At 41.9% G+C, this 9,370-nt stretch overlaps 2 long non-coding RNA genes across 2 annotated transcripts in view; one reads left to right on the plus strand and one right to left on the minus strand.

Annotated features, from left to right (window-relative positions):
* Positions 1–3,124: 3,124 nt before the first annotated feature.
* Positions 3,125–4,727, plus strand: LOC123149075 (uncharacterized). Its single transcript, XR_006474344.1, has 3 exons — positions 3,125–3,592; positions 4,240–4,491; positions 4,652–4,727. It is a non-coding gene; the product is annotated as an uncharacterized lncRNA (long non-coding RNA).
* A 2,871-nt stretch (positions 4,728–7,598) lies between these two features.
* The window catches only part of LOC123149074 (uncharacterized), a 2,889-nt gene continuing 1,117 nt past the window's right edge, over positions 7,599–9,370 (minus strand). Inside the window, exons 2-4 of the long non-coding RNA XR_006474343.1 lie at positions 8,534–8,608; positions 8,172–8,234; positions 7,599–7,870 (exon numbers count right to left, since the gene is read on the minus strand). This is a non-coding gene — a long non-coding RNA (uncharacterized lncRNA). The remainder of the gene's footprint in view (positions 7,871–8,171; positions 8,235–8,533; positions 8,609–9,370) is intronic.

Below are 9,370 nucleotides of genomic sequence, written 5' to 3' on the forward strand. Positions count from 1 at the left end.
GCTCCCACGTTAGCTATCCACAACCCTTAGATGAAAAAACTCACGCCTAGGTTTCTTGGGCCGAACTCTTTCCAATGACTTCTGAAAGAAAAAAAAGCCCGAGCTTTGCCTCTTCCTTCCTACGTCCACATCGTCGTCGTTCTGGAGCGATCTCTGGCGTCGTTCAGCCACCTCAACGTGTTCTCCTTCTATGTCATCCATGACTCAAAATTCCACTCTGCAATTGAAATCTTGATGCAATTTCTCCTAATATCCTCCTCTGATCTGTCTCCTCTCCAGTCTCCAAGAAATTTCTCCCATTAACCTCCCAGATCTATTTCCTTTCCAATCTTTAAATCCCCTTGGTTTCAACTAATGCCATGTTTTTTCAGAACAGTGAATCAATTGTCAGTGGCAGGATATTAGATGCACCAGAACAGATTGTGTACGGATGGATGGTTGAAGAAGATTAAGGGGCCGTCATCGTCGGAGAGGTTGCTGGGTGGACGCACTATGAAGGTAAGTTAAAAAGGGAAAGGCCAGTCGCTAAACAAGAACGCTGGGTTTACAAGAGATAAAACTCTACGTCTCTGCAAGGGACCGATTGCACAATTGGAGGTTTCACCCAATTAGAGAAGCAATCTGGGGTGGATCAAGGGCTTGATTCAATATCTTCTAATGAGTTTATTCCATATATGTTCCACCAAGATGGCATGGAACTCTTAAGATTTGAAATCCTGGGCATCAGATATGGGTATTGAAGGCAGCTAAGGGGCGACATATCCCTTGCGTAAGGGCATAGGTAGAAGAGGCGCACTTCTGATTCGAGAGCTTGGACCAACATTGTACATCGGTCATCATGGGGCCTGCTGGAATTGGATATTTGTATGTGCAGTTCACTTTCTGCTTCCAATAATTCTTGAATTACATTCTGCTCATTACATACACTTCTACCTACAACTGACCTGTTATAATACAGTGGGAAATTTTAGATGCAGACCAAGGAAACAAGTTGCTGATGGAATATCATGCATCATTGCTGAGGAGATTAGTCATTTTCGCATTACCTACTTTTCTGTGATATTTCAGGTTTCAGGTTTGTCCTCAATGCTATCCTTTCACAATGTTTTGTTAGATATAAATAATATGGATTGGGCAATTGCTATGCTTGCTGTGAAAACACACATATCTTTTGCATATTTATAAGCTCTGAAGAAACTAGGAATATCATGGGTGATTAGGGCATCTAACTTATGGGTTGAGATCTAATTAGAGATTTCCTACAAATTCCACCTTAATCCGCACTTCATAACATTTTTAATTCTGCGGAAAAAGTGAAGTCATCCCTGCCTACGCTTTGGTAAGCCAAGGATGTATAGGCCTGCGCTCCTGTTTTTACGCTAAAAAGAGCACTCCTCGCTGAGTATGCTACATTTTTTTGAGTTGGAGAGCACACTTCATTAAGAATGGAGCAGCGAATGTTCTACGGTTTTATGGGTCCTCTCCATGGCTGTGCTATTCCTCCTACCTGTCCGCCTCACGATCTTACTAACGTCCGTGAAACTTTCATTCAATATCTTCTTCCATTGTTCCTTCAAGCTGTTTGTTAGGCTCTTCACCTTGGCCAACTCGCCATAGCTGCACGGCCCTCCTGAGAAGCCACCGGTTGTCTATGCTCATCCTATTCCTATTCATAGGCAAAACCAGACGCAGACCCAATCGCAAAGGATGATGGGATCACGAGAGGAAGAGGCAAGGTACTGTCTCAAGTCTCATACATATTGATAAAGGCAATAAAACTGTGTTTCATGGGGAAAGATCAACATGGCTGCAATAACAATACACTCAGAATGCATGCGCCACAGCAACTTGACTTGCTATCAACGACATGACGAGTCGCTTGCTTCACTTGCACCATGCTGGAGACTCGGAGTAGGCCACCTGCTCGGTGTGCATGATATTCCAGTAGGCGCACCTGCTCCAGCCGAGCCGTGTGGTATTCTATGGGGCAGCGTTGCAATGGATATGGGACGCACACATGATTTCCCGATTGGAGACGGTGCACATGGGTGGCTGCCGTCGGCATGGATGTGTATTGTTCTTCTAACCCTTGGGAAAAAGAGTTTGTCTCATGTATGTTACTCCTGCTAGAGCAACAGAATAAACATTTGCAACATGGCCCTTTTCTCTGCCCAGTTCTAATCATCCCACCTCGATCCACCTGTTTGAACTTGCACATGGTTACCATATGTCTGAGATAATATTTATAGAAATATAGCTATGTTTTTTCTTTTGATTTTTGTGTTGATTTACAGGTGAAAAGGTAGCTAACGGCATATCCTTCCGAGCAATGTTAAAGTTAGCGAATTTGTGATATATATAACACATTGCATATTATACACTAGAGTAATCGTATACTGATTATGTAAGTTTTTCTCTCGCACATCTTGCTTCCTATCGACAGATACATGTTGTAGAAGCTAAGTCCAATTTATTGGGATGTACAAGATTGCGGGCCGGATTGATGCCCTTTTACCACGGAAAAAGTAGCAACAACAACAGTGTTTTGTGCCCGCGATGGCATAATCCAAGTCTGTTGATGTGTTTGACACTTATGGCTGTACTCGACGCTCCTCAATTTATGTAAGTTTATAATCTCTGTAGAAGTTTATGGACGAAACTGGGGATCATGTATGTATAGAATGCATGCCTCATAAAAGTTAGACCTTCGGATGTTTTTCCCTCATGGCTATGTGCATTTTTCCGTACAAATGGTTTGTTAGACTGTTATTTCTTAAATACGGTATCCATCAGATCGTCCAAAGCATGTACTGTATTCATTACAAGTAGAACATGTCTTGCGTTCTAAGTTTCCTATTTTGTTCTGACTAATATTTTGTAGAGATAGGAGAGAAAATGAAGTGATTGGCGATTTTACGGACCGTCCATCCACTGCGATCAAACGGTGGAGAAACTAGAGTTACGAGGAGTTACGAGACTAAAATTACATGAAATTACAAATAGTGGTGGGACTATTACAAAACTAGGGTGGGGCTAGTCATTTTCTAAAAGGGTAGTTCTGTCCAATTTTAGTCAAGGCCAAATCATGTTCACACCCTCGCTGTGTGGCCCGACACATCTGGGTCGTTCCTGATTCTAAAAAAAAATCTGGGTTGCTCCTCCACTCTTCCCGTAGAAAACTTGTTCGAGCCCTATCAGTTCGAAGCAGCAGGGTAGGATAGGGCGGAGCCGCCGGTGACCCCGGCGGTGGCGGTGGCAGCAGCAGAGGGGGGCCGCGAGGATGGCCGCTGGGACGAGGAGGCGGAGCCGATGACCCCGGCGGTGGCGGCGGCAGAGGGGGTCGGCGATGATGGCCGATGGGACGAGGAGGCGGAGCCGATGACCCCGGCGGCGGCAGCGGAGGGGTCCCAGGGGCTCTAGGACCGATGTCTGATGCAGCCGTGGTTCCTCGCTGTCAAGAGCTAGATCGAGCGCACGGCCTTTTGGAAAATTGGACGAATGGGCGTCCAAGAGGCACTCCTTGCCGGATCACGCTGCTGCTGGCGTAATCTAGGCCGGATCTGTGGAGAGCCCGGCGCAGCACCGTCTACAGGTCCATATCTCTTACAGTCTTACTCTACCTTATTCCTTGTAAGTTCACGGCTTCCATTGCTCTTCAGTTCTGGTTAGTAGTTGGAAACTGTAAAAGTATTGCAATTGGTTAGTAGATGGTTGTTGTTCTGCGACTAGACTGACCATCCAGCCTTAAATTTTAGTGTAATCTCAAGATATTGCAATTGAACTCTTCTTAAGGTAATTCTCTGTTTTATCTGAACTCACTAAGATTATTTGCTTTTTCTTTGGTCTTTTGCGCATTTAAAATGCCAGAGAAAATTTTGTCAATCTCTTTATTTTCACACAAAACCTAAGGTGTTCCCCATTTATAATTTAGAGACAAGCATCTTGTCAAAGCTTAGGCTTACAATGGAGACACCATCAATGGCAATTCCAAAGTTCTGTGCCTGATCTGTCAGTAGCTTTCTAATCTCCCACCTCACGCGCTGAAATTAAAGGGGAAAGGAGCAAACAATGAGCACCCACAAGTAATATATTCTGCCAAATATATACAAGCATGCCTACACAATGCTAGTAATCATTGTTGTGTAGAATGGCGCCATACATTGTGGAGCAAGGCCATAACTATGTTTCTTCACCTACATTTGCACAGATGAGCAATTATTGTCTTCTTGCCTTTTTCAGGTATTTGGCAATGTTGGCTCTTGGGCTGCCCAATTGATAACTGAAGCTGGTGGCAAGGTGGTCTCCATCAGAGATGTCACAGGGGCTGTCAAGAACTCCAATGGCGTTGACATAGCCAAGCTGATGAAGCACTCGGCAAAGAACCGCGGGATCAAGGGCTCCGACAAAAGGCGACGCCGTCGACCCGACCTCACTGCTCACGGAAGAGTGCGACGTGCTCATCCCGGCAGCTCTGGCAGGAGTCATAAACAAGTAATCTTCTTCTTCCTCATCCCAGCTCACTTCATCCTATCTTCTATGAGATTAATGCTCTGAAGCTCAGTTAGAGTATCCTCCTGGCTGTTATTTTTTCTTCTATATCTTAAAACATTTTTGTTAATAAATAGTCCTTTCGATTTTCTTCTTCTCCTAGGGACAATGTTGATGCCATCAAAGCAAAGTACATCATCGAAGCTGCTAACCACCCAACAGACCCCAAGGCCGAAGAGGCAAGAACACCAATGTTTTGGCACAAAACTAAGCTGCATTTGTTGACACATTTCACACATTGACTGACAGTAGAGAAGTGTACATGTTCGCGCTGCAGATTCTGGCAAAGAAGGGCGTGCTGATCCTACCGGACATACTGGCCAACTCCGGCGGAGTGATGGTGAGCTACTTCAGTGGGTGCAGAATCTCCAGGGGTTCATGTGGGACGAGGAGAAGGTAAATCGGGAGCTCAAGACGTACATGACCCGCGCCTCAAACATGTTCTGATTATTTAGGCAGTGTATGGTGCCGTATAAAATGGACAGTAATTATGTATAGTATATCTTTGAAAACCAGAATTGGCTCAATTTGGAACAATGCCTGCTTTATATGAATTTCTTGCCCGCTTTGCACGCGTTGCTATAAGTGCATTACCATACCTCAGCCATAATCATCCTTGACAAATATGGCAATCACCTTTAGTATGGAACAGAAGAAGCATGCACAACCTATTTTGTCAATGAGCAAGTTTAGCATATGTTTGTACATTGCTGATCTAGTTAGTAAGCAGAACTCTGTTATAGTAAAACTAGCTAGAGGATCACCGCGCCACACGTTGTCACAACTTCAGTTTCTGGAATGGTATGGTTGATGGCACTAGCCCCTCCTCAAGATGGAGGTCATGGGTTTGCAGGGGGCACACTGGAGATTTTCAGATTTAATTGTTTGAATGTATCTTTATTTCATTTCAGATTGTGTCAAGTCTTGTGTACTACTCCCTCTGCTCCATCGGTTCACAATTATAAGATGTTTCTAACTTATATTTGTGTCTGCTCCATCCATTTATAAGATGTTTCAAACTTATATTTGTGTCTGCTCCATCCGTTTATAAGATGTTTCTAACTTCTATTTGTGAACGGAGGGGTACTAAATATGAGCTTCTATCTACAAACTTTTGTCCGCGATCTATTTGTGACGACTTCTCCCAAGGTAGGAGCTACTTTTGTATGTATACTTCTCTTGATTCGTTCTATGTTGTCAAGTTCTCATTCATTTGGTGATCTTCTGTAATATTTGTGTTCGTTGATCATGGCCAAGTAAATCAAATTGAGTTTCCTGTTAAGGCCTGATGCTTACATCGAAACTGAACAAAATATATGGTGAAATAATCAAATGATAACAAAGTTTTGCACGATCCTCTGCACTTTTTATGCTAATCTGAATAATCTCACTTGAATCTAATAAAAATGCATCATCTTGTCTACAGCTTCTAACAGCCACCAGTAAAAACTGATAATCTTATCTACAGCAATCTGGAGCTCCTTTATCTTCTCTTGTTGTGCAACATCCTTCTTATCATGTTCTTGCGCCTTTCCTTCCATCTCTTCTAACCACCCATCCTGAAATTGCACAGTTTTTTAAATAAAAAAATGCACTGTGGTATTGATGTAAGCATATCTGTTTCCTACTGCTGCCTTGTGTATGGATCATTCTGAACATTAAAGATGATACCTGAGCTACTCAAAGCAGATGACATTGCCAGATTATTCTTTTGAACTTTTCGAGTGAGAGTCAAAAGCTGAGTATCTAGAGTTCCATTCACTGCCTCTGTAGATTAATATCTGCTCATTGTCAAATGACAGAAGAACACAAGGAACAAGATCATACATATAGAGAACCACATAATTTAGGTCTATATTGGAATCTCTAAAAAGACTTATATTTAGGAACGGAGGGAGTACACGGTAACATAACGGAGGAGCCATAATCTAGGTTCCTTCAAGTGCTCCTCATCTCGACCCCGACTACCGGTCATCTAGTACCGAGACCCTGATTAGTGGTACGGGACGTGTGATGCCTGTACTAGTAGTATGGCTCGTCTTATGATCATAGTGGGTCCAAACGACTAAGATCGGTACTAGTGGGCCCCGACGAGTATGATCATGCGGACGCATCAGTAGCACAATGTGTCCTCTAATTTTACTACTACCACTAGTATGGGTAGTCCGAACCCAAAACTACATTGACATGGCGACGGCCAGGTGGGCTGTCCCACTACAAGTTCAAGCTTTAGAGCTGGATTATTGTCCCAAGTAGTGTTTACATTATTTTCGAACCAACAATCAGTTTTCATTCAAGTGACAATTGTGAGACTATGTTTACAATAATAGGCTTTCAACTTTGAGTTGTTGCTCAATTTTTAGATGAAATGTTCCTTTGATGCCCTCACACTAAATTGTGGCTTTTACTATTTTTGTATTGCATATGCCGCACTAGTCCAAACTAGTGTTATGTTCATAACGTCAATTAAACGACCAGTTTTACTAAGAATGTCACTACATTTTGGATTTCCTTTCCTTTAGTTGTTTATACAGGAACGAATCAATCAAGTTTCTACCAAAATAGAACTACAGAATCAGTCCTTCCAGTTAAACATTTGGGAGCTGATAGGATGCAAATTTGCACAGGCACATTTCATGAGACAAGTAAAGAGTATTAGCTAACATTTTGGGTACAATTTGTCAAAATGCATATTTTCCATCATATAGTTGTACATGTACCTGGGTATAACCAATCAGATAGCACATTGGTTGAATCAGTTTCAGAGTTTAGGGTCAGTACATGACAAGCCAGTACTGAAATGATCACCTATCAATAAGCTTAGGATAGCCCCAAACATGTAGTCTCCAATGCTCCTTCTGTACAAGCATTTGAGGCGACAACAATGTTCGTTGGCATAAAAAATGAGCAGGAGGACTCGACCAACTCCATTTGAAATAGTGCTACATAAGGGCACGCTAACTGAAACAGATTTTCAGCAATGGTGAACAACAAGACCAATTCCACAAATAATGTACAGAAGTAGTAGAGCAAGCACAACACAATGTCACTAATAAACATATAAATGGGTGCCTTCTTCATAGAATGCAGACCCTGGTCGCAATCAGTCATGATACATATGATAGGGTACGTACTCAGATTACATAGCATCCTAATTAATCCATCACACTCTACAAGTTTTCTTTTGCAGGTACACTCTGCAAGTTATAACAAAGATAGTTACTAGAATTGCAAGTAAGGAAATGCAGCTGTCTTCTCTTCCTTGCTGAAGCCTTTGTCCATTCAAAAGCTCCCACATATCCTTTTTCTTCACATGGCAACCCTGTTTCAGAGAAAGCAGAGGAGGTTCAGGATAGCGGCGCACAAATTTCCTTGCGGGAACCTAAACATTACATAGCAGGTTCACAAATTTACTACTCATATTGCGGCACACAACTCCAAAACAGCAGCTTCGTAAGCTCATGATTAGATGCTGTGTAAATTAAGCATGATAGGCCAATTCTGAACTACATATGGCAATCTCACTTTTTGGAAAGGAGGATCATCATACACATATATAGCTCATTTCATCTGGGGCAGGGGCTATGGGAGAGGATTTCACTCGAAACGGAAGCAGTATATACCTGACTGATGTGAACCGTTGTCCCAGATGTATTCACAAGAGTCTAGAAGATGTGCTCAACCAACTGTCACAAAAACAAATAAATTATTATTTGCCTAAGTTGGTACAAGGAATGTACAGGTGCCAAAATCTCATCACACTAGCTAAAAGATGACAAAAAAGTCTTGTTAAGATATGTCAAAAATTATTCACTGGAGAGAGGAAGAGTTGAATGTAACACAATCCGAGGGATAAACTTGATCTGAATATGTCAAATGTGACTATGAAATTCTTTCTTAAGTCTGGCATACATAAACAGAACATCGAAAGCTTTTCAAATCAACATTGCAGAAAACTGAAAACAACTGCGAAATTTCACAATACCTATGTATCATATGTGCAAACCCGTGCAGTAGGAATACTTAAGCCGCAGCTCAAATGAGGTCGGCCAGATAGATCCTGCATACAAGGGGATAAGGAATGAACAACAAGCAGGTATGCTCAACACAGCAAAACTCAATGGTTTAGTACAGATTTACATATTCACTGCATTACGGAAGAACAAGCATGTAAGCCAAGATATGAAGTTAAATAATTGCAGCTCTCTCACTACCATTCAAGTCTTCATTTTGTCTGAGATAGATGAGTCTGAAAAACAACTTTTTTTCAAAAAATTGACAGGAGCTCTGTCATTTCCATTAGAGAAGAGAATATTGTCTCAAGCTAGCTATTCAAAAAATTGACAGGAGCTTCATCATTTTTATTGCTAGGTTCGTAGTAAGACTTAACATTGCTGCCTGTGCAAAATTAACTAGATGTATGGTTGTTTGAGTTATACATGTTTCTACTTACAAGGTTATATCTGAAAACAGAACTAAATAGACATTTTAAATATATTTCAGTCATAATATGACCATTTCCTGCAACCGTAACTATGAAATCCAAATTTCCTTGGTTCAGTTTTAGTAAATGTCTGATCTTTAACTTGCAGATTCACGCTACTGTAACCAAGGACATGACCGAAGCCAAACAAACACTAGGCTTTGCCTACCGATGTGCAAAACAAAAACAAACTAAATACAGATTCAGCTCCCATCATCCTGAACTACTCTGACTAAGCCCGTGGCCCTCATCCAAATCATTTCCTTAATCCTACAAACAATGGTAGCCACCTTCTGGTACTCATGCCTGCATATCATAACAGCAGATGCTTCACTGCAG

Source organism: Triticum aestivum, chromosome 7A (assembly GCF_018294505.1).
Source record: "Triticum aestivum cultivar Chinese Spring chromosome 7A, IWGSC CS RefSeq v2.1, whole genome shotgun sequence".
Taxonomy (NCBI): Eukaryota; Viridiplantae; Streptophyta; class Magnoliopsida; order Poales; family Poaceae; genus Triticum; species Triticum aestivum.